At 33.0% G+C, this 26347-nt stretch overlaps 1 pseudogene across 1 annotated transcript in view; it reads left to right on the forward strand.

Annotated features, from left to right (window-relative positions):
* The window catches only part of LOC143223780 (glutamate receptor ionotropic, kainate 2-like), a 157530-nt pseudogene that overhangs the window by 97238 nt on the left and 33945 nt on the right, over positions 1-26347 (forward strand). The window contains exon 7 of the transcript XR_013013073.1: positions 1508-1660. The product of XR_013013073.1 is annotated as a glutamate receptor ionotropic, kainate 2-like (transcript). The remainder of the gene's footprint in view (positions 1-1507; positions 1661-26347) is intronic.

The raw sequence follows: 26347 nt of genomic DNA on the forward strand, positions 1-26347 counted from the left end.
CAATTTTTATTAAATACAAAGCTAACACACCTAGACATTACTATTGTTTACCAAAGTAACGGATCTACACACTACGTGTTTTATTCTTTACAAAGTAAACACACCAAGACCTTACAATTTTTATTAAATACAAAGCTAACACACCTAGACTTTACTATTGTTTACCAAAGTAACGGATCTACACACTACGTGTTTTATTCTTTACAAAGTAAACACACCCAGATCTTACAATTTTTATTAAATACAAAGCCAACACACCTAGAATTTACTATTGTTTACCAAAGTAACGGATCTACACACTGCGTGTTTTATTCTTTACATAGTAAACACACCAGACCTTACAATTCTTATTCATTACTAAGTTAATGCACCTAGACATCAGAATTGTATTCTTTGCCAAGTACACACACCTAGACGCTACATTTTTTATTCTTTACAACGTATACACATCAGACCTTACAATTTTTATACTTTACCAAGAAAACACACCCCGATCTTAAAATTTTACTCTTTACCAAGTTAATACCCATAGACGTTACATTTTTTATTTTTTCCCAAGTTAAAGCAGCTAAACATTACAAATTTTATGTTTGCAAAGTAAACTCACGTACATCATACAATTTTTACTCTTTACCAAGTTAACGTACATAGATTTTACAATTTTTATACTTTACCAAGTAAATCACCCAGGGCTTACAATTTTAATTTTTTTTTCCAAATAAACTTACCTAGACCTTACATTTTTTTTAACAAGTTAAAACACCTAGACCTTACAATGTTTTTCTTTACCACGTTAAGACACCTATATCTTACAATTTTTATACTTTACCAAGTAAATCACCCAGGGCTTACAATTTTAATTTTTTTCCAAATAAACTTACCTAGACCTTACACATTTTTTAACAAGTTAAAACATCTAGATCTTACAATGTTTTTCTTTACCACGTTAAGACACCTATATCATACAATTTTTATACTTTACCAAGTAAATCACCAGGGCTTACAATTTTTATTTTTTTCCACATAAACTTACCTAGACCTTACACTTTTTTTAACAAGTTAAAACACCTAGACCTTACAATGTTTTTCTTTACCACGTTAAGACACCTAGACCTTACAATTTTTATTCTTTACCAAGTTCACGCACTTAGGCCTTACAATTTTTATTCTTTATGAAGCTTATGCACCTAGTGCTTAAAACAAAGGTTTGTCAGTTATTGCTTGTATTTTAGAGAAAACTTCTGAAGCAGCTGTAAAGCAAAACTGTGTGTTAAACTTAATGAAATCCATTTTTGCATTATAAGGTAATTGATTTCTAGTATTAATACGGTAACAACTTCCAATTTCGTTATTGCTAGTTTTATTTAGGCAAACCGCTTGGTGATTTCTTGTTCATACTATACATATGATAACTTAAATGTAATGATACCTTACACATTTTAATAGGTATTGACAGAATATAGGTAATTTATGCAGTTAATATCATTTAATCGAGATATGTCTACAGACAGACACTGCTCTCGTCTACGACGCTGTCAGTTTGTTTGCCCAAGCTCTTCACGACCTGGACTTCTCTCACTCTCTTAACATCCAGAACCTGTCGTGTGAAGATAGAGAATACTGGAGTCAAGGGAACTCTGTGGTCAGTTACATGAAAGTCGTGAGTATCTAACCTTGGTTTTATCCTAAACTACATAACGCATTTGCGGTGGAAAGGTTTTTAATATTTCAGTGAGCTTTAAAACAGTAACTATAAAAAATATATCTATTATTAATAAGTAAGTTTCCCAAGGACGTACAGACAACTACCATGTACAGATTATAGTTGTAGGACAGCTACAAAGTACAGACGATAGCTTTAAAGACAACTACCAAATACAGATTATAGCTGTAAGATAACTACGAAGTACAGTTGTAGTTGTCAAGACAAATACGAAAAACAGTTGATAGTTGTCTTTTCACTAAATCCTATTGTAGTATAAACGCTTTTTATATTATGTTTTTTTCTTTTTATGACTCACAGCATCATGTGTTTCTTAAGTATGCTTATCACTTTGTGTGTAAAATACAAATTAGAAATCTGATTCAAAAATAGACTGTTATAACAGTACACATGAATATTGTAAAATAGACTGTTATAACAGTACACATGAATATTGTAAAATAGACTGTTATAACAGTACACATAAATATTGTAAAATAGACTGTTATAACAGTACACATGAATATAGTAAAATAGACTGTTATAACAGTACACATGAATATAGTAAAATAGACTGTTATAACAGTACACATGAACATAGTAAAATAGACTGTTATAACAGAACACATGAATATTGTAAAATAGACTGTTATAACAGTACACATGAATATAGTAAAATAGACTGTTATAACAGAACACATGAATATAGTAAAATAGACTGTTATAACAGAACACATGAATATTGTAAAATAGACAGTTATAACAGAACACATGAATATTGTAAAATAGACTGTTATAACAGAACACATGAATATTGTAAAATAGACTGTTATAACAGAACACATGAATATTGTAAAATAGACTGTTATAACAGTACACATGAATATTGTAAAATAGACTGTTATAACAGAACACATGAATATTGTAAAATAGACTGTTATAACAGAACACATGAATATTGTAAAATAGACTGTTATAACAGAACACATGAATATTGTAAAATAGACTGTTATAACAGAACACATGAATATTGGAAAATAGACTGTTATAACAGTACACATGAATATAGTAAAATAGACTGTTATAACAGTACACATGAATATTGTAAAATAGACTGTTATAACAGTACACATAAATATTGTAAAATAGACTGTTATAACAGTACACATGAATATAGTAAAATAGACTGTTATAACAGTACACATGAATATAGTAAAATAGACTGTTATAACAGTACACATGAACATAGTAAAATAGACTGTTATAACAGAACACATGAATATTGTAAAATAGACTGTTATAACAGTACACATGAATATAGTAAAATAGACTGTTATAACAGAACACATGAATATAGTAAAATAGACTGTTATAACAGAACACATGAATATTGTAAAATAGACAGTTATAACAGAACACATGAATATTGTAAAATAGACTGTTATAACAGAACACATGAATATTGTAAAATAGACTGTTATAACAGAACACATGAATATTGTAAAATAGACTGTTATAACAGTACACATGAATATTGTAAAATAGACTGTTATAACAGAACACATGAATATTGTAAAATAGACTGTTATAACAGAACACATGAATATTGTAAAATAGACTGTTATAACAGAACACATGAATATTGTAAAATAGACTGTTATAACAGAACACATGAATATTGGAAAATAGACTGTTATAACAGTACACATGAATATAGTAAAATAGACTGTTATAACAGTACACATGAATATTGCAAAATAGACTGTTATAACAGTACACATGAATATTGTAAAATAGACTGTTATAACAGTACACATGAATATTGTAAAATAGACTGTTATAACAGTACACGTGAATATTGTAAAATAGACTGTTATAACAGTACACATGAATATTGTAAAAATAGACTGTTATAACAGAACACATGAATATTGTAAAATAGACTGTTATAACAGTACACATGAATATTGTAAAATAGACTGTTATGACAGAACACATGAATATTGTAAAATAGACTGTTATAACAGAACACATGTATATTGTAAAATAGACTGTTATAACAGAACACATGAATATTGTAAAATAGACTGTTATAACAGAACACATGAATATTGTAAAATAGACTGTTATAACAGAACACATGAATATTGTAAAATAGACTGTTATAACAGAACACATGAATATTGTAAAATAGACTGTTATAACAGAACACATGAATATTGTAAAATAGACTGTTATAACAGTACACATGAATATTGTAAAATAGACTGTTGTAACATGAATATAGTAAAATAGACTGTTATAACAGTACACATGAATATTGTAAAATAGACTGTTGTAACATGAATATAGTAAAATAGACTGTTATAACAGTACACATGAATATTGTAAAATAGACTGTTATAACAGTACACATGAATATTGTAAAATAGACTGTTATAACAGTACACATGAATATAGTAAAATAAATTCCGTATAGTCGATTACGTTACATATTTTATTCTTTCGTGGTTTGTTCTAACTAGTCAAGGTCTTTAACTTTATTACTGCCCAACAGCAGTGTGTCAAACATGCTAATACTAATTAAACATACACGTGGAAATCCTAAAAGTCCGCTCTCATCTCGAACCTTGCTTAGAGTTTCTATTTCACATATACATAAATTAGTGTTAGCTTTACTTTTATATTTGGTTTCAGCTCCATTGTGAAGAGTTTCATTTATTCTAACGTTTCTCACTTCTTACTCTTTCTATCGTAAATTTTTACTTCAACTCCTAAATTAACATCTGAATTTAAAATTTATGATATTTTGAGTTTATTACATTCATATCTTAATAGGTCCAAACACCCTTTCTTACACGAATATTATTATTGCATAAAAACTGTTAAATTACACTCGTTACAAATATTTTATCGTCTACTAATGTGTTATTGTGTCCTACATTACGTAAGGTTTGCGATCTTCAGATGACAAGTGCTAATCGTAAATTATATAATCCGGTGATATTATGTGTAGCAATAGCAGATTCAAAAATTAGAATAACCAAAAACACAGAAACGATAGGTAGATAATAACAGGTGATAAAACATAAGAACGATAGGTAAATAATAACAGGTGATAAAACATAAGAACGATAGGTAGATAATAACAGGTGATAAAACATAAGAACGATAGGTAAATAATAACAGGTGATAAAACATAAGAACGATAGGTAGATAATAACAGGTGATAAAACATAAGAACGATAGGTAGATAATTACAAGTAATAAAAATAGGAACAATAGGTAGATAATAACAGGTGATAAAACATAAGAACGATAGGTAGATAATTACAGGTAATAAAAATAGGAACAATAGGTAGATAATAACAGGTGATAAAACATAAGAACGATAGGTAGATAATGACAGGTGATAAAACATAAGAACGATAGGTAGATAATTACAGGTGATAAAACATAAGAACGATAGGTAGATAATTACAGGTGATAAAACATAAGAACGGTAGGTAGATAATTACAGGTGATAAAACATAAGAACGATTGGTAGATAATTACATGCAATTAAACATAAGAACGATAGGTAGATAATAACAGGTGATAAAACATAAGAACGATATGTAGATAATAACAGGTGATAAAACATAAGAACGATAGGTAATTAATTACAGGTAATAAAAAATAGGAACAGTAGGTAGATAATTACATATTATGAAACATAGGAACAATAGGTATATACCTCTTTTTATATTTACATATAGTAAACCCACCATAAATAGAAACGATACACAGATAGTTCTGATGAAAAACTGTTTCTATTTACATGTAAGAAACATGGGTTCAGACAATATTCACAATTTTAACAAAAAACTAATTTTTTTACCCTCTCTTCATTTTCTGTGAGCTTTTCTGAAGTAGTGGTTGTTTAATGTGTATAAGAAATTAAACTACATAAAAGATGTTCAAGAAATTGAATTCTATTCAAGGTGTAAAAGAAACTAGACCTGATAACAGGTGTAGATAAAACTAGACTAGAAACAAGGTGTACAAGAAACTAAATCTGACGTAATGTTTACTAGAAGCGAGACCAGATACAATGTGTACAATGAACTAGACCAGATACAATGTGTACAATGAACTAAACCAGATACAATGTGTACAATGAACTAGACCAGATACAAGGTGTACAATAAACTAGACCAGATACAAGATGTAGAAGAAACTAGAGTAGATCAGATACAAGAAACTAGACGAAATACAAAATCTGCAAAAACTAGACAGCATACAAGGTCTACAAGAAACTTTTTATGACGAGAAACCACTTGAAATAAAAATATATATCAGAACGACTGCTATGGGTATTAACACTTTTATTGATAAGGAGAGAACAATGTTCCCAGGTTATCTTAAGTTAAGAAAGAGAGAGTTTGCAAGACACGTCTTAGAGACGAGAGTATAAACGAGTACGGGATTGTAGGGGTCGTTGCGGTTGGATGTTAGGTTATTAATTAGTATAGGTATAAAGGTGTTCCTTTATATTGGTTTAATTTTAGTTTTAGTTGCTGTATAAGTAGGGCTTCTTTCATTTTGCGTTTGTTTATATTTTTTCCTTCCTTAGTTTCTGGGTGTTGTCAATGGTTATGTTGTGTTTATTTGATTTTAAGTGTTCAAAAACATGTGAAGGTATTTTTGTGTTCTTTCAATCCAGTTTCCATTTTTTTTGCTTGTTTCTCCAAAATAGAAGTCGTCGCAGTTGTTGACCAAATTACCAACAAATAAATGGCCTAAGTATGGGGAATCCCGTGTCACCAGTTCTAGCCAACATCTTTATAACGTAGATTGAATCTCAAGTGATCAATTCAGCCTTACACTCAACACTATACTGGCACAGATATGTTGACGATACAGTTGCTGGATTCACATCCACAAAACACAGACTTTGTTTATCAATCACGTTAACTCGATACACGTTAATACTAAGATCACCTGTAAACAGGAAGAAAGCAATCAAATATCAAAAACCAAACAGCATTTCTTAACCTTAAGATCACTAGAACTGATACACAATTGAAAACAGAAATCCACAGAAAAATCACCCATACTGGATTACACTATGTAACACAAATTTTGTTCCTGGACAGTATGTATATTTCTTCATTGCTTATGTTGTAAAAGTACAGAAAATGGTCATTATTCCCTTCAAACTTTGCTTTTGTGACCTGGATAATGAAATTTAAAAATTAACCTATTTTATATGTAAAAACTGGCAAATTTGCGCATTTTCATTTACATAAGGTCTCAATAAAACAACATATGAATCAAGATTTGCATGTATTGACACCAAAGTTATACACAAATGTTTAGAAGTGAGTAGTTTTTCGAGATTTGCGACTGTAATGTAAATCACTTTCACGTATCAATCCCCAAATATAGTCTTCCGTCATGTTTTCGTTATAAACTCCTTGGTAGCGGCGTTCACAGTCCAGTATATCTTGATGGAAGTACTAGTCTTGCTCCTCTGAGTATGCTCCCATGTTCTCCTTGAATTTATCAAGATGAGCAAAGATAACAGGAGACCCATCAGAAATGCCATCATTTTGAAGTCTCCGATAACCTCCCAGCCATACTCCTCATACTTCAAGGCTTCTAACAAGGTTTTGACAGTGTTGTATTCCTCTTTAAGGTGCATCGAATAAGCCAGGAGAAGAGACGGATACTTATTCCCGTTATGGAGCAGCACAGCTTTAAGGCTTCTGGATGAGCTATCAATGAAGAGGTGCCACTCGTTCGGAGTACAGGCAATTCCAATTGCCTCGCACAGATCGAATACATTGTGGCAGAAGCAAAGACCATCTTGACGAGTGGCGAAGCTTGAACAATGTCAGCGACTCTTTCTCTGACTTGCGACTTGCACACTTTCATCCTAACAAATCCCACTCATTGAGCCCAGATGGAAAAGTTCGGCATTCGACTTTGTTAGACCAAGATTTCTGATCAAGTCATTGAGGTCTCTTTGGTTGAGATAGTGTGGGTTTCTCTCACTAGCTGAAGCTCTGAAATTGTAATCTGGATCTTTAACATCTACCTCCTCTTCTGATTTGCTGCTCTCTTCTGAGGATGGCTACTTTCTCTCTGGCGGAGTAGGTACAGGTAGATCAGGGCAGTGTGGCACTGGGGTGATAGATGATGGAAGGTCCGAATACATGATAGCAGATGCATTCTTGCCAGCCCGACGTTTGGAAAGGTCCACCTTGCAGAAGTAGCAATTGCTTGAGTGGTCAGTGGGTTCACGCCAAATTCTTGGAATAGCGAATTTCATGGCTCTCTTTTCCCCTCTGTACCATCTTGCAAAAGAGCAAAATAAAATTGTTATTATGAAGAATACATTTATTTTATTCACAACTAATGTATAAGAGGTAGATGCAAATATTTTATATGTAAAATTTTTCTAAACAATTAGAAATTTAAAAAATTAATTAAAATATATTTAAATTTTCAAAGGTCTAAAATTTGTATTATATAAAATCTTACTATTCAAGCAAGCAAAATTTGTCCGTCTTACCTTCTAGAGTTTTTTGCAGTGCTTGTAGGTAAAATAAGGTGCCAAGGATTTGTCTTGATCTCCAACAGGCATACCGAAATATGCCCTGTAGGCTTCACATATTTTAGCAGATGCTCTAACAGAGTACTTTTTTGCTCTTGTCTTGATAAATTGACCACATACATAGCAGAATGTGTCTGGAGAATGCTTGCAGCTTCTTGATGCCATCTCTGATAAAATCAGATAAATTTATGTGTTCACTTAAGCAGCTAGAACTAAACTGAAGTGGTAAGCTCCTGTATATATATTACTATGGAAAGTTATAGAAAATTCTAAAAGATTCTTGGAAATTCTCATACGTTCTACAACATTACAGAAAATTCTTGTAAGTTCTTCAACATTCTAGAAAGTTCTTGGGAATTCTCGTACGTTCCACAACATTCCAGAAAATTCGTGTAAGTTCTATAACATTTTAGAAAGTTCTTGAAAATTCTTGTAAGTTCGAGAAAATTCTCTATCGGTTACTCAGTACCAGATTTACCTGGAATGTCTGGAAAATGGGTAAATTTAAAAATTTCATTATCCAGCTCACAAAATCAAGGTTTGAAGATAAAAATAGGTCTTTTTCATTTACTTTTGGCTTAAGTATTTGGGAAATAACACTTTCTGCCCAGTAACAAGAAAAATTAAAATTTTGTAACATGGTGTTGTACATTCTTTGGGACACAGCACATGCAACAAAACAAAAACTCAAGATATTAAGAAACCAAATAAACACAGCCACAAAACTATGTTCACCTGATAAAATTAACGATGAAATCAACAAAATAAAACAACACTTCATCAACATCAAATTTCCTCAAAAACTGTGGAAAAAATTATACGCACACACCCAGATGAACAACACAATCAACAACAAACAAATGATAATAAATCCCAATTTACAGCAAACTGCAAAACCTTATACTGCTGAATATCATATGTTTCGGACATCAGCGAAAAAATAACCAACATTTGGAGAAAACTCGTAACAAAACACAACATTCCAGTAGACACTAAATTTATTCAAAAATCAGGTACAAAACTAAAGTCCATACTATGTAAAAACTACACTGACAAACACAACACAAACGTTATTTATAAAATACAATGAAACTGTCTCAACTTCTATATTGGAGAAACAAGTAGAGAAATGGAAACTAGATTCAAAGAATTAAAAAGAAACACATTCACACGTTTTTGTACACTGCAAATCAAATAAACGCGACATAACCATAGAAAACACCCAAATACTAAGTAGGGAAGCAAATATAAATAAATTCAAAATCAAAGAAGTCATACTTATAGAGCAACTAAAACCAAAATTAATACGTAATGATGAGAAAACCCACTTTTAGAGAAAAATTATATACGTTAAACCAAAATTAAACCAATATAAAGAACAACCTTTATACCTATACTAATTAATGACCTGACATCCAACTGTAACGTCCCCTGCAATCCCGTATCCGTTGATACTCTCGTCCCTAAGACGTGTCCGGCAACGGTCACTTGCAGACTCTCTCTTTCTTGACCCAAAGATTACTGAGGAAGTTCAAAACGTTGTTTTATCAATAAACGTGTTAATTCCCACACCAGCTGTTCTGAGATACATTTTTTTCTACAAAAAACTAGACCATATACAAGATGTACAAGAAACTAGACCTGATACCAGATGTAGAAGAAACTAGACTGGATACAAGATATACAAGACACTAGACTAAATACAAGGTTTTCAAAACCTAGACCAGATACAAGATGTACCAGAAACTAGACTAGATACAAAGTGTACAACAAACTAAACCAGATACAACGTGTATAACAAACTGGACCAGATACAAGATGTACAAGAAACTAGACTGGATACAAGATCTACAAGACACTAGACTAAATACAAGGTTTTCAAAACCTAGACCAGATACAAGATGTACCAGAAACTAGACTAGATACAAGGTGTACAGTAAACTAGACTAGATACAAAGTGTACAAGAAACTAGAGTAAATACAAGGTGTACAGTAAACTAGACTAGATACAAGGTGTACAGTAAACTAGACTAGATACAAGGTGTACAGTAAACTAGACTAGATACAAGGTGTACAAGAAACTAGACTAGATACAAGGTGTACAGTAAACTAAAATAGGTACAAAAAATGGATACTTTTTGTTATTCACTAAAATCTACTCGATCACTATGCTTGTCATTCATAATTTTTGAAGTGACAGACGTGAGGAAAGGTACTTGTTGGGTTACTCTCTACCAACGAATAGTAGAATTGATTGTCACATTATAAAACCACCATGACTTAATGGGCTGATATGTTCGGTGAAAAGTTTCGATTCCTCGAAGCCAAGTGCCTTAACTACCAGACGATGGCTGGTCCTTTAAGAGCCGTTGACGTCTCTGTCATAATTGATGTCGGAAAACATGGCATCCTTGTTATAATGTCCCTTAGAATACACTTCATTCTTATTATCACATTGGTATTTTGAATTTTTGATGCCTTAACAAGAAAGAAATATTTATTAACCTTGAATATATTCACTTGAAATACAGGACTTTATAACTCTTCAAATAACTGTATTCAGTCTGTATCTACATTGTGAGATCTTATTTAGTGTCGATTGTTGTTGTTTTGAATTAAGCACAAACCTACACAACGGGCTATCTGTGCTCTGCCCATCACGAGTATCGAAACCCAGTTTTTAGCGTTGTAAGTCCACAGACATACCGCTGAGCCTCTGGGGGGCCATTTAGTGTCAAAGTTGATAGCTTGAGAAATCGGAATCTACCATACAGTAAAGCACTTAAACATTTTCAACACGAGTTGCCAGAAAATGTATCTCAATGATTGAGGGCCCTTACCGTATAGGTACTGAATACCTTAACAGAAATGGATATTTTGCATGTTTGCTAAGACACTCTAACACTTTCTTACCTCCCCTCATGTGACAGTGTAGAATCCAATTTGGTATCCTTGATGAAGGTCATGTATTTGAATAAGAAATATTAACCACAAATAATCACACAGAAATGTTGCTCTGTCATATACACTGAATTCTATTTACCACTGGTGGCCTAAGATATGAATTAACGGCAAATATTTGGCTACGATTCGGTTGTAAATCGTTTGTCAAGGTGTAGTTTCTGGCGCTGTGATTATCCTACAAACTCTGCTATGTTGAAGTCGATCACTAAGTATGCAGTGGACTTATCAGATAGCCCAATGTCGCTTTTCTATAAAACAACAAACAAAACCCTGAGTATGAAAAACAAAATACAAAATAGATTCAAGAGACCAACATTCGCGAGCCAATGAAACATATCCTTCACACGATCCTAACATGGACAATTTTGACACCAAAAAAATCGTAAAAAACAAAAATGTGGAAACTTATATATACGTCATTTTATGAGAAATTACAATGAAGTATCGTTGTACCAAATATTATGTACGTTGATTGACATACACGTAAATAGTTCATGAAAACTACAAACTATGCTTTTATCGCTGAAAAATTGAACAAAAGATAATAATTTCAAAATTGTCTACCTATCTATTTGAGACCTGTAAAAAAATATCCTGGAACGAAATTCCATTTAAAATGACTGAAATACGGTGGAGTATCCGTGAAAAAACCCTAAAACAATGTTCTTTTTTCATATCCTGACTCCAAATAGATACTAATAATGAGCCAGTCCAACACTTTTATATTCCCATGCCTGTTGTCTGTGGATAAGTATCTATGTACTACATTTCATATACATTTATTGAAAAAAGGCTAAGTGGTCGTTATTATTTTGAATTAAACACAAAACTACACAAGAGGCGATCTGCCCACTACAGGTATCAATACTCGGTTTTTAGCGTTGTAAGTTTGTAGACATGTCGGTGTGCCAGTGGGAAAACAAGGCTAAGTAACTGACTTAGTTACTTAGTTAACTAACCCTAAATGGGTGATGGGTTTATTTAACCATCTGATCCTCCCCTTAAAATGAACAAAAATGTTAACATCCTGCATACATATAGGACCTGTAAAACATATATTCTTAAAAAAACATCCAATCTAAATTGCTGAAATGCAATAAAATAATTATCAAACACCTTTGTTAAAAGACAACTATTTATCAGCAACCAACTTAAATGTTTGTTTTTAATTTCAAAGCTACAAAGTACTAAGTTCCCCAGTTTAACAGTTACAGCTAGGAGAAGGCAGCTGGTCAACTCTTGGGCTACCTCTGTAACCAACGAACAATGGGATTTAGACTGTCCCTCTATAACTTCCCCACGTATGGAAAAAAAGTTTGTTCAGTAACAAAGGATTTAACCCGCGACACATAGATTGTAGGTCGACCACCTTAACCAGGGTAAAATGAATTACTGTCATAGATATACAAACTTTGTCAAAATGTTTGTATACTGTTCTATATCGACGTTATTGTCTACATATATGAAATAGGGTTATTGGGCAGTAACAGAGAAGGTAGTGTGTAATAGGTCAAATATGTACGAAATAGTGTTACGGTCTGAACAATTGTTTGTCAACACAAATGCCTGTTTTGTATAAAAGGACGTGCTTTTGGTATAATCTATTTTCCGAAACAGATCATTGCTTTGTTCAGACAATTTCTCTGTACACAGTGTAAAGTCAAGGCTCGTCATTTGCAGAAATTAGAAGACGTCAAAGTGATCGATTGTCCAGAAGTAGTATGAAGCTAATTGACATTACCAGAACAGTAGGGTACACCCTATGTACTGTTTAGAGAATCCTGAAACGTCATCGCAATAAACGTTGTTCCAGAAAAGTCTAATGGTAGACACTGAAAGACTACTGCTCGAGAAGTCCGTGTTTTGGTTAGATTAGCATGTCAAGGTCAGGGCCAGATTAAGGGCAACTGATGTCCTAAACATAGCCCAACAATGGTGCCTCCCTCGACCTCTCCATTGCTTAACTGACAAGACATTAAGACTCAATAAGTATTGAAAGTAAAATAAAAGTTTGAAAATGTGTAACCCTTCTTCAGTTTTCTTCCAGACCAGACCCAAAAACTATATTATATATTTTATTTATTTAACAGATTGGACATGGTTCAAAATCAAACAATGACTGAGGTCTTTTATTTAGAAATGATGAAGGAAACCACTTGTTTGATTAATGATAATTAAAAATAATTATTTTTACCGTATATTTGTTTTCACTCTGAGTTAAAAGTTCTCACTTTGATGTTCACAAATTCACACTTTGGTGTTAACAAAAATGAAAAATTTACTCAAGATCATTTTATTCAAAAAATTTTCTTTTTGATGTTAACAATTTCTCACTTTCAACTTAAAACTCTGTAAACAAATCATTTACTTATTTGTAAATAAGTAAATAAGTAAACCTTAATATTTATTTAAATTTTAAAACGTTTTCTTCTAAATATTTTAATTGCCAAGTCTTTGATCAAGTTCTCCAAACTAACTTGGTGTAACAAATCTGCTTCTATACTTAGCAGAGACAAGGCATCTAGCATGTCTTATCGCATAGTTGTTTTGTTGGGATTTTTAATTTGCTTGAGTTGAGAAAATGAACGCTCAGCTGTGCAATTTGTGGCATTAATGTTAAAAATATACGCAATGCAATGTCTACGTTTGGAAACGCATACTCATTTTTGTCTTCTAAAATTATTTTATAAAGTTCAGCATGACCGAATCTGGTTTTTACAGTTTTTGTTGCACTGAACTTATGGCGCACCTATGAGTGAAACTGCTGAAGCTCGGCAGAGAGATTAGTGTCCAAGTCCTTTGGGTGAGCATCACTTAGAGCTTTTGGGAACACAGAGAGTACCTTTCAGTTTCAGCAGATGAAGTAACATCATTTGTCACATCACTTTGGAAAGAAAATATGTTTGTTATTTCTTTGTACACCTCTCCTCTAGGTTTCTAGTTTGTCAACTATTATGTAGAAGGTGATGATACGAAATTTATCTCTAGCATTCAGATCTACTTCTTGTGCATCTCCATCATTTTGTATGCGAGTTTCAGCTGCATTGTAATCAACATCTGGTAGTATTCCTTTGCAACTGCTTCAAATCTTTCAAAGTCGTCCCTTAAAGTGCGTAGTTGGTCAGATAATGACCCGTACGAACTGCACATTTTTGTTGGATACCGAAACACTAGTAGGTTAGATACCTAACACTAGTAAGTTTAATATCTTCTATTTTACACGTTTTCTGTTTAGTGATAATTTACGTTACAATACAAATTTAATGCGTGTATAAATATTAGTTTTATACCTGACCTACATCTGATTATGAACGTTACTTTTATAATGGAGCTAAACGTGTGTATGAACGTTAGTTTTATAATGAAGCTCCACGCGCGTATATGAACGTTAGTTTTATAATGGAGCTAAACGTGTGTATGAACGTTAGTTTTATAATGGAGCTAAACGTGTGTATGAACGTTAGTTTTATAATGGAGCTAAACGTGTGTATGAACGTTAGTTTTATAATGAAGCTTCACGTATGTATGAAGGTCGGTTTTATAACTGAGCTATTCTTTAAAATGTATTTTTCGATGTGTATATTCAAAATGGTGTCGTTTTTCTTCATGTGTAATTTTTATTTACTATGTTTTACTATGTATATTTACTATTTACTATTAATTAAGTTTATTTCATGCAATAACACTAAATTAAAACGTGAATTAAAGCGTTTACTGATATTATTGTATTAATGTCTCTTTGTTGAAGAACTCCAAACTTATATTTATCTTATTCATAACCTTTTTATTACCTCTCAGATGAATGCTTATAGATAAGCGGTGATAAAATTTAGTTAGATCTAACTGTTCTATGATTTGATAGTAGCGTGTTTATCTGTTGCATCTCGTATGTTTAATATAGTAGCATGTTTATCTGTTGCATCTCGTATGTTTAATATAGTAGCATGTTTATCTGTTGTATATATGTGAAAACGGCTCGTTTGGGTTGAGAAAATATTTTACGTAGAGGAGCGAACAACGTTTCGACCTTCTTCGGTCATCGTCAGGTTCACTGATTATTATTTCATCACGGCGATTGTACGAGAAGTGTAAGTCTTTGTGTTTTTATCAGTGTATTTGTACTTACCTGTTACCATTATGTCTGAACTAGCATACCGTACACCACTATTAACAGTACACGCTCATACGATCGTTAAGAAAATAAGAAATTTAAACCAAAGAATTATCAATAGAAGAAATGGCATCTATTTTAAATGTGAGCCTGATGATGACCGATGAAGGTCGAAAAGTTGTTCGCTCTTCTATGTAAAATATTTTCTCAACCAAAATGAGCCGTTTTTGCATATATATCATTGATTATTATTTATTTGTTGTAGTTCGTAAATCAATACAGTAGCATGTTTATCAGTTGTAGTTTGTAATTTAATATAGTAGCATGTTTATCTGTTGCATATCGTATGTTTAATATAGTAGTATGTTTATCTATTGTAGTTCATAATTTAATAAAATAGCGTGTTTATTTGTTGCAGTTTGTAGTTTAATACAGTAGCGTATTTGTTTGTTCAATGTTGTAGTTAGCCCACACTTGATGTTGTAAGGCTACTCGTATCCTTACTCGTGTAACATAGTTATATATAAATAACATTAGGTAATTGCATATTGCGCACAGTTTTAATCTACGTTAGTGTATTGTATCTACTTGCTTTTATTTGTTTATTTAAATAACATCAAGATGTATAAATCTTTAGTGTTTTTTTGTTCGCTACCGAGAATTTTGATACTGGAACAGTATCAGCTGATTAATGTCAGTTCGGGTGCCACACTTACTGTGCATATCAAATATTACGAAAAGGCATTAAAAGCAGGAAGATTTAATGTTTCTTTGTTTTAATCGCAAAGATACACATTAGACGGCACTGCGTCCACCAGGGGAATCAATCATCGCATTTTTGGTATTCCTGGTGTTTATCGTTTAGCTTCTGTTATGCCAGGATTGTTTTGAATAATTACAAAATAGTCTTTAAAATACAGAGTTTAATTTCATCTCTGTCTCGTATTTTTATTAATTCGTCAGAAAGTTAGCCTATTTCAGGCAACATGAACTTTCATATTTTTCTGACTGGCTAAAATTAAACGCGTAACTATGCTGGAGCAAAGGCAATGAAAGGGTGAAAGACAACAAATTCTTTGTTACTACGTCACTGATGTTTAACATTTTATCATAGAAACTTTGGCACCGAATGTAAAAGAACTGAATCATTGAAAGTATAGTTGTATCTAATATTGATTAATAAATACGAGAAACTTTGTGTAACGTCAAGCAGAAAAGCAAAATATCTTATACAACGATAAACTAGGGAACAAATCATTTATAGCTAGCTGCTGGGGAAAGACAATTAGAAGGAAACTGTTCAAAAAGGTTTAGCACAAACCAGAATGTTCCTCAGTTAGTTGACTGATCATAATACTGGGAGTATAACAGAACTTCTTACATTGCAACTTAAAACCATCGCGAGAAACGCTCATATCTGATAACTGTTTTAATGACGTTTAAGTTCCAAATTGAGGATAACAGACGACATTGACCAGAAGTGTATAGTATGGTATATTAAATTGAAGAAACCATATAAGACATTTCATCCTGCTTTTGTTGTTCATACAATGTTAGCTGTTAGAGGTGTTGGAATGATATGGGTGAACGGAGAGTAACAACCATTACTTTATAATAGAACACAATTTTAAATAGAAGTACGTTCTTAACAACAAGAACTGCACGTGACGATTTGATAATATTTTTATTGATGTAATTTTTAAATGTAATACTGAGAAACTGGAGTTCTTTTAAAAACTATTAACCATAAACGATACCACTTTTAATGTATATAAAAAACGTTATGGGAGTAGGGCAGAGTTTTTAATGCACTGCATGTATTCAGTTCTGATCTTTCTTATAGGAGTAATCCAGTGGACATATTCAGTTCTAGTATTACTTATAAGATTAATCTAGGGCACGTGTTCAGTTCCACTACTACATATAGAACTAATCTACGACACGTGTTTAGTTGTACTGCTTAATATATATAAAACTAATCTCGGGCACGTGCTCAGTTCTACTACTACAAATAGAACTAATCTAGGGTACGTGTTCAGTTCTACTACTACATATAGAACTAATCTACGACACGTGTTTAGTTGTACTGCTTAATATATATAAAACTAATCTAGAGCACGTGTTCAGTTCTACTACTACATATAGAACTAATCTAGGGTACGTGTTCAGTTCTACTACTACATATAGAACTAATCTAGGGCACGTGCTCAGTTCTACTACTACATATAGGACTAATCTAGGGCACATGTTCAGTTCTACTACTACATATATAACTAATACAGTTAACGTATTAAATTATTCAGTTACTAATAGGTCTATTCACTTAACACTTTCAGTTACTAATAAGTTTATTCACTTAACACTTTCAGTTACTAATAGGTCTATTCACTTAACACTTTCAGTTACCAATAGGTCTATTCGCTTAACACTTTCAGTTACCAATAGGTCTATTCGCTTAACACTTTCAGTTACCAATAGGTCTATCCACTTAACACTTTCAGTTACCAATAGGTCTATTCACTTAACACTTTCAGTTACTAACAGGTCTATTCGCTTAACACTTTCAGTTACCAATAGGTCTATTCACTTAACACTTTCAGTTACCAATAGGTCTATTCACTTAACACTTTCAGTTACCAATAGGTCTATCCACTTAACACTTTCAGTTACCAATAGGTCTATTCATTTAACACTTTCAGTTACCAATAGGTCTATTCACTTAACACTTTCAGTTACCAATAGGTCTATTCGCTTAACACTTTCAGTTACCAATAGGTCTATCCACTTAACACTTTCAGTTACCAATAGGTCTATTCACTTAACACTTTCAGTTACTAACAGGTCTATTCGCTTAACACTTTCAGTTACCAATAGGTCTATTCACTTAACACTTTCAGTTACCAATAGGTCTATCCACTTAACACTTTCAGTTACCAATAGGTCTATTCATTTAACACTTTCAGTTACCAATAGGTCTATTCACTTAACACTTTCAGTTACCAATAGGTCTATTCGCTTAACACTTTCAGTTACCAATAGGTCTATCCACTTAACACTTTCAGTTACCAATAGGTCTATTCACTTAACACTTTCAGTTACTAACAGGTCTATTCGCTTAACACTTTCAGTTACCAATAGGTCTATTCACTTAACACTTTCAGTTACCAATAGGTCTATTCACTTAACACTTTCAGTTACCAATAGGTCTATTCATTTAACACTTTCAGTTACCAATAGATCTATTCACTTAACACTTTAAGTTACTAATAGGTCTATTCACTTAACTCTTTCAGTTACCAATAGGTCTATCCACTTAACACTTTCAGTTACCAATAGGTCTATTCACTTAACACTTTCAGTTACCAATAGGTCTATCCACTTAACACTTTCAGTTACCAATAGGTCTATTCACTTAACACTTTCAGTTACCAATATGTCTATTCACTTAACACTTTCAGTTACCAATAGGTCTATTCACTTAACACTTTCAGTTACTAACAGGTCTATTCGCTTAACACTTTCAGTTACCAATAGGTCTATTCACTTAACACTTTCATTTACCAATAGGTCTATTCACTTAACACTTTCAGTTACTTATTTGGTCTATTTATTCATTCCTGTGTTCAGTTTTTTTTTTGCTCTATCGTTTCGTTCTTGTCTCTAGAGTTGCTCTTGTATATGTAATCGTTCGTTTATACTATTAAATATATAGTTATGAATTGACATATTCACCTGATAATAGTACAGGCAAATGAAATATTTTGTTATTCGTGGTTCAAACAGAGAATGATTTTCCTTTAAATTAACAGATTATTCAATTATAACTCTGAGATACACTTGATCTCTGATAACATTACTGTCAAGGTGTAATGCTAAATCCGTATATATATAATAGTACTGTCTGTTGTATGCTAAACTAACCCTAAATAATTCTATAGATCTTTGTTACTGAATAATTTAGTGGTTTAATACTGAACTAACCCAAAATAATTCTATAGATCTTTGTTACTGAATAATTTAGTGGTTTAATACTGAACTAACCCTAAATAATTCTATAGATCTTTGTTACTGAATAATTTAGTGGTTTAATACTGAACTAACCCTAAATAATTCTGTAGATCTTGTTTACTGAATTTGCTCAGATTGTGAATTGTTATAAAATAGAGGTTTGGGGTGGATTAATAATACAAAATTTATTATAGATTAGACATTTAGTTCAATAAAATATCGAAAACCCTAGCTGGTTGATAATTCAAATTTTGTTGATTCTGTTGGTGTTGTTGTTTATTTTTAATTTCTGTATGTTCTATCACCATCCACTGTATAGTCTTGTAGTCCTAAAAATGGTCTGTTTTACTGGTTACCTTTTATCTTGTACATTAAACTGATTCCTGTAGCAGGCGGGCTTGTCTTCACTATATGGAGTGATTTTTTCATGTGTGGTTTTCTGTTTGTTGCTTGAACATTTGTTTGTTTGTTTGTTTGTTTTGGAATTTCGCATTACGAGTCGCACGCCTTAACACGCTTGGCCATGCCGGGTTGTTGCTTGAACAAGAAATATCAGTATCTAGAAACAAATATGTTTTAGTCAATTATGTGTTGCACAAACAAACTTAAAATACCCAAACCACCTTAAAACTGAAAAAAATACGCACAAACAACATTAAGACCAAAATAAATAAACAATTTTGTTTGTTTTGAATTTCGCGCAAAGCTACTTGAGGGCTATCTGCGCTAGTCGTCCCTAATTTAGTAGTGTAAGACTGGAGGGAAGACAGCTATTCATCACCACCCACCGCCAATTCTTGGGCTACCCTTTTACCAACGGATAGTGGGATTGACCGAAACTTTATAATGCCCCCACGGCTGAAAGGGCGAGCATGTTTGGTGCGACGGGAATTCGAACCCGCGACCCTCGAACGAGTCGAACGCCTTAACACGCTTGGCCATGCCGGGCCTCCTTTCCTTAGGAATGACATTTATGGGCCCATAAATGAACAAACAACATCAAAACTGAACTAAAATTCCCTTATACAACATTAAAACTGAACTAAAATTCCTTTATACAACATTAAAACTCAATTAAAATACCCATACACAACATTAAAACTAAAAGTTATATTGAATCATCTGCCAAAACAAAATTTGTAAAAATCAAAAAGAAAGTGAGTTGTGAGACCCCTGTTGGGTTTGTTTTAGAATTTTGCGCAAACCTACACTAGAGTTATCTGCACTAGGTGTCTCTAATTTTTCAGTGTCCTTACTATACAATAGGAGTAATGGAATATAAAGAAATAATTGCAATCTTTCGTGGAGAATATAACATTCAACAAACGAACTTATAATGAGTAGTAAAAGATCACGTGCTGTCTTTTTAATATCGTACAGCGACAGATTTTTAATAACGTTTTTGAAACTTTCATAGAGAAAAAAAATAACAGTTTTAATAAAATTTATGAAAGTCACCAAACAGTCAACCTAAAACTGTAATATACGAATATTATATAAAGGGTAAAAATAAAATATTCACATAGTTTTAACAGCTCCACAAAGAATTCCATTCGTAACAACAAAACAATGTTCTTATTATTGAGGCTGGATATCAAATGAGAAGAAATAAAGAAATTAAAGAAGCTTACAAGTATGCTGTTTTAAGCTGTCTCTTACCAAAGATTCTTACCTCCTATCTCTAATAATAATGTATTTATTTAGTGTAGTTTACGCCTTTACCGGATTTCGTTTAATTAGTAGTTAACAATGGATTTCACTTTTGCAGTTTTGCTTTTTCATTTCTTCCAGTAATTATCATTTATAATTATTTCTCACATTGTTTATTATGTAATAGGATCTCATTCCGACGGTTTTGATATGATTTATTTTTTTATCAACTGAACCTTCACATTTGTATGAGAAATGCTCTTCTGATCCTGCACATCTTTCTCTCCTATCATGTTTGTTTTACATACCTCTTCTATTCCTGGTTCTCCCCTCCTGCACAAAAATTACTGTCACACCTGGCACACAGTACGTCACGACACGACTTCCGTGTTGTCAGGAAATATCATGACGTCACCATAGACCAGAAGCTTCAACTTTTTTAAATTTCATCAACATTAGTTACCGTTATTTTAGGATATCGTGCTGGTTACAACCAACAAAGCAGAAAATTTTAAGAGAACTAATCCAAGTAGAGATTTTTAAATAAGAAAAACATTCTCAACCTTATTATATAATAATTATTATTAAACTCCAATTTTAACATTATTAGTTATTTATTATTATTACTTAAATTCACTTTTAACATTATTAGATAGTTTTTATTATTAAAATCCAATTTTAACATTATTACATACTTATTTTTATTATTTAAATCCACTCTTAACATTATTAGATACCTATTATTATTTTTAAAATCCACTCTTAGCATTATTATTATATAAATCCACTTTTAACATTATTAGATAATTTATTATTGTTATTTAAATTCACTGTTCACATCATTTAAATACTTTTAAACATGATATTATAAATGTATAAAGCTTTAGAGTCAGGTGGTTAGGGCGTAAGACTCGTAATGAGTAGTGGGTTTAAATTCCCGTCACACCAAACATGTTCGCCCTTTCAGTTGTGGGGGCGTTTTTATGTGACGGTTAATTCCACTTTTTGGTAATAAAAGAGTAGCCCAAGAGTTGGCGGTGAGTGGTGATGACTAGCTGCCTTTTTTATTTTTCACTGCTAAATTAGGACGGCTAGCGCAGATAGCCCTTGTGTACCTTTGTGCGAAATTCAAAACAAACAATGAAACCTTTCTACTCATGAATAATCAATTACATTGAATCTTAGGACAGAAATATATAACATGGCCAAGCGTGTTAAGGCGTGCGACTCGTAATCTGAGGGTCGCGAGTTCGCATCCCGGTCACGCCAAACATGCTCGCCCTTTCAGCCGTGGGGGTGTTGTAATGTTTCGGTCAATCCCACTATTCGTTGGTAAAGAGTAGCCCAAGAGTTGGCTGTGGGTGGTGATGACTAGCTGCCTTCCCTTTAGTCTTACACTGCTAAATTAGGGACGGCTAGCACAGATAGCCCTCGAGTAGCTTTGTGCGAAATTCCAAAATAAACAAAACAAAGTCTTATAACTGTTTGTTCGAACGATCTGGACGGATATCAAACGTGAAGCGAAAGTCTGTGTTCAACCGTTAAATGTTTGCTCTGATACTCGATTAGAAGGTCCAAAGACGTGTTAAAAACTAAATGCTATCGTTTCTTTCTAATCTCCACTCGAGCGTTATTGAATGACAGAACAGCTATCAGTAAGCTGTTGTGCTCCATTCTTCACTTAACGCAGTAATGTCAGACCAGAGCTCGAAGTGATGTTCCTATTTAGATGTATCTAGGTCTTACGTATAAAACACTACACCCGTAAACAAATATTCTACTAAAAATAAACCTGATTCAGTATAATATATTGTATTCAAAGTAATCTATTTAGCATGTATCATTAAATTATTCCCAAATCAGCGTTAATACCATAGAGGCTCTTGATATTGTTGTCTTAACACAAGGGTATTCAATTGTCTATTTGCGTACTGTCCACTACGTATAATCGAACTCCGCATTTTATCACTGTAGTTCCGTGAACTCCGTTTATTTAAAAATGTGCACCTCTAATTTTTAGGGCTCTATTCCTCTCGGTGAGCACAAGAGATAAACTAATGTATCTTTTTTCTTCAACCAATGAACTTTTCATCCAGAAGAAAATAAGGATATTTACAACTTCTGTGACATGTTAAACTTTGTAAGTTAGTAACATAGTAGTTTTGTATTTGTCTTAAATTTCTTGAAAGTGATTAGAAATAACCAAGGGTTTTAGATTTGGTAAAACTGTCATTTCTTGGGGATTCTAGTTCACTTTACTTCACTACTGGTTTGCTGACCCACGGTGTGCTTATGAACCTTCAATAGGCGAAATTTCAGTCCACAGAAGAGGAATGTATACTCAGTGGCCACTTTATTAAGTACACCTACCTAGTACCAGATAGGAGTCACTTTTGCCTTTAGAACAGCTTGAATTCTTCACGGCATGGATTCAAGAAGGTGCTGGAAACATTCATTAGAAATACTATATCATCACGCAGTTCCTGGAGATTTGTCGGCCACACATTCATGTCATGCTGTGAGCCTCACTTCCACCTTATTCCAAAGGTGCTCTATTGGATTGAGATCTGAGGAATGTGCAGTACATTGGAGTACACTGAAGTCACTGTCATGTTCGTCGAACCAGCTTGAGTTTATGCGTGGTTTGTAACATGGAACATTATCTTGCTATAAGTAGCCATAGGAAAACAGATAGACTGTGACCGTAAAAGGATACACGCGATCAGCAACAATGCTCAAATACGTTGTAGCATTCAAGTGATTCTCAAATGGTATTAAGAGACTTAATGTATGCCAATTAAACATTCCCACACCATTACACCACCACCAGCAGCAGCCTGTACCATTGATACAAGGTAGAATGGGTCTTTGGATTCATGCTGTTTACGCTAAATTCTGACTCTACCAGTTGCATGTCACAGCAGAAATCAAGATTCATCAGACCAGGTGAAGTTTTTCCAATCTTCAATCATCCAGTTTTTTGGTAATCCCATGCCCACTGTAGCCTCATCTTCCCGTTCTTAGCTGACAGGAGTGGAATCCTGCATGGTCTTCTGCTGCTGTAGCCCATCCTCTTCATGGTTCGACACGTTTTGCATTCAGAGATCCCTTCTGTACAGCACTGTCTAAAGAGTGGTTATTTCATGTCAGCTTGAACGAGTCTAGCCATTCTACTCTGACCTCTCTCATTAACAATGTGTTTTCTCCCACAGAACTGTAGCTTACTGAATGTTTTTTCGCATCATTCTCTGTAAACTCTAGAGAATGTAGTGTGTGAAAATCCCAGGAGATCAGCAGTTTCTGAGATGCTGAACCACCAAGTCTGACACCAACAATCATTCCATGGTCAAAGTCGCTTAAATATCGCATCTTCTTCATTCTAATGAGTGGTCGAACAACGACTGAACCTCTTGACATGCCTGCATGCTTTGCGTATTGAGTTGTAACTACATTATTCACTATTTGGCTATTTGTGTTAAAGAGCAGATGTATTTAATAAAGTAGTCACTGATTGTATATTGAATTTACTTCACAGATTCTTCCTTCAGTTTTATTTCCAGATAAACAGAAAAGAAATGTTTAACATATATAGAAAACTTTGATTTGCTTTAAAAGTGTTTGTTTTAAATTCTGAGATTTTAGACTCAAGTTACAGCATTCTTTTGACCTGATAACTTCCTACTCTTATAAATACCTGAGAAGTTTCATGACAAAGTTCAATTACACTTCAAAATAATTACTCTCATTAGGAAATGTAAGTTTTCCCTGTTAAATCTCCTTGTATGTTTATAAAGAATGATTCATTTAATTCATGGTTTGGTTCTCAAAGTTCACATGCTCCGCATAACACAATACACTGCCGGTTAGATTTAAACCAACGCTGTGTTATTATGTGACCAAGTCATTCTTAATTCTAATTACAAATAGTTTCTCGGTATTAAGATATTGGAGCAACAAGACACATCCATTCTGTTATGAAATGTCACTCTTTATCTAATATATTCAGCAAACGTTTATTTGTTTCGCACGTCAAACTCAGGTGAAATACGGGTAATTTACAGTAATAACGAACGTGTCAACAGAAGACGAGCTCATCACAGTAGGTAGTTTTGGGTTGTAGGTAGTTTTGGGCTATGAAAGGAGAGTTTTCGTTTATTAACACTACAATATGGATCATATAAATAGAAATCTGCTCTCCCTTAATATAAGAAGAAATTTGCTGAGATGCTTGAGATACCACAGTATATTACATTTTACTAAGAATAGAACGACTAATTTAAGGTCTTAATGCTCGCTACCTCGGAGATCGAAACTATGTTACTACAGAACGAACAACATTTCACATGTTGTGTGTGTCGATCAGTGACAGCAGTTCCGTTACCAAACAAGGAGACAAACAGCTGCTTAACATTTTGGTGTACAAAGATGCGCTCCCTCTGGTGGACACATTTAAATTCATTTAATAATGGAACTTATAAGCTTCGCCGTATCTTAAAATAGCGTACACGTTCATTCAGTAGATATATATATATATATATACAGGAATTTAAAATGTTCTGCTCACAATGTTATCTTTATCTGGGTGTAGCACAGATCATTTTAATCATAGTTTCTTATCAAAAGGCCACCCGTTAGTACAGCGGTATGCCTCCGGATTTACAACGCTAAAATCAAGGGTTCGATTACCCTCGGTGGGCTGAGCAGATAGCCCGATGTGGCTTTGCTATAAGAAAAACACACACACTCATATCAAAACTTAACTCTTATATTGTTCGTCGACTACACTTATGTAAGTTTTCAACCTGACTCAGTGAAGAATTTTATGTTTTAACACAGTGCATGAAGCCAAACCGGATCTATCGAGAACTGTTGCTTTATGTTATCATTAAATCACTGAAAGAAACGTGGTTGATATTTCGCTAATTTTCTATATTTTTATTGTTTATTTTTATCTAATCTCATTATTAAAAGATATAATCAAAGTAGGTCACAACTAAAACCAACTTAAAATTACATCTTAGTGTTAAAACTTTGAAGTATAATTCCACAGTTTTATACCAATTGCCTTCTAGTACTGATCTACCAAATCAATGAGGTTGTCTCGATATATTTTAAATATCAACTCCATCAAAATGAGAAAACTAAAACAAAACACTCCTGTAACACTCCTGTAACATTCCTGTAACACTTCTGTAACATTCCTACAACATTCCTACAACGTTCCTGTAACATTCCTGTAACACTCCTGTAACATTCTACACAAGTTTCAGGCACTTTAAGCTGGTTTGTTTTTCTTTACTCACTTTTAGCT

This window comes from Tachypleus tridentatus, chromosome 8, assembly GCF_004210375.1.
Source record: "Tachypleus tridentatus isolate NWPU-2018 chromosome 8, ASM421037v1, whole genome shotgun sequence".
NCBI lineage: Eukaryota > Metazoa > Arthropoda > Merostomata > Xiphosura > Limulidae > Tachypleus > Tachypleus tridentatus.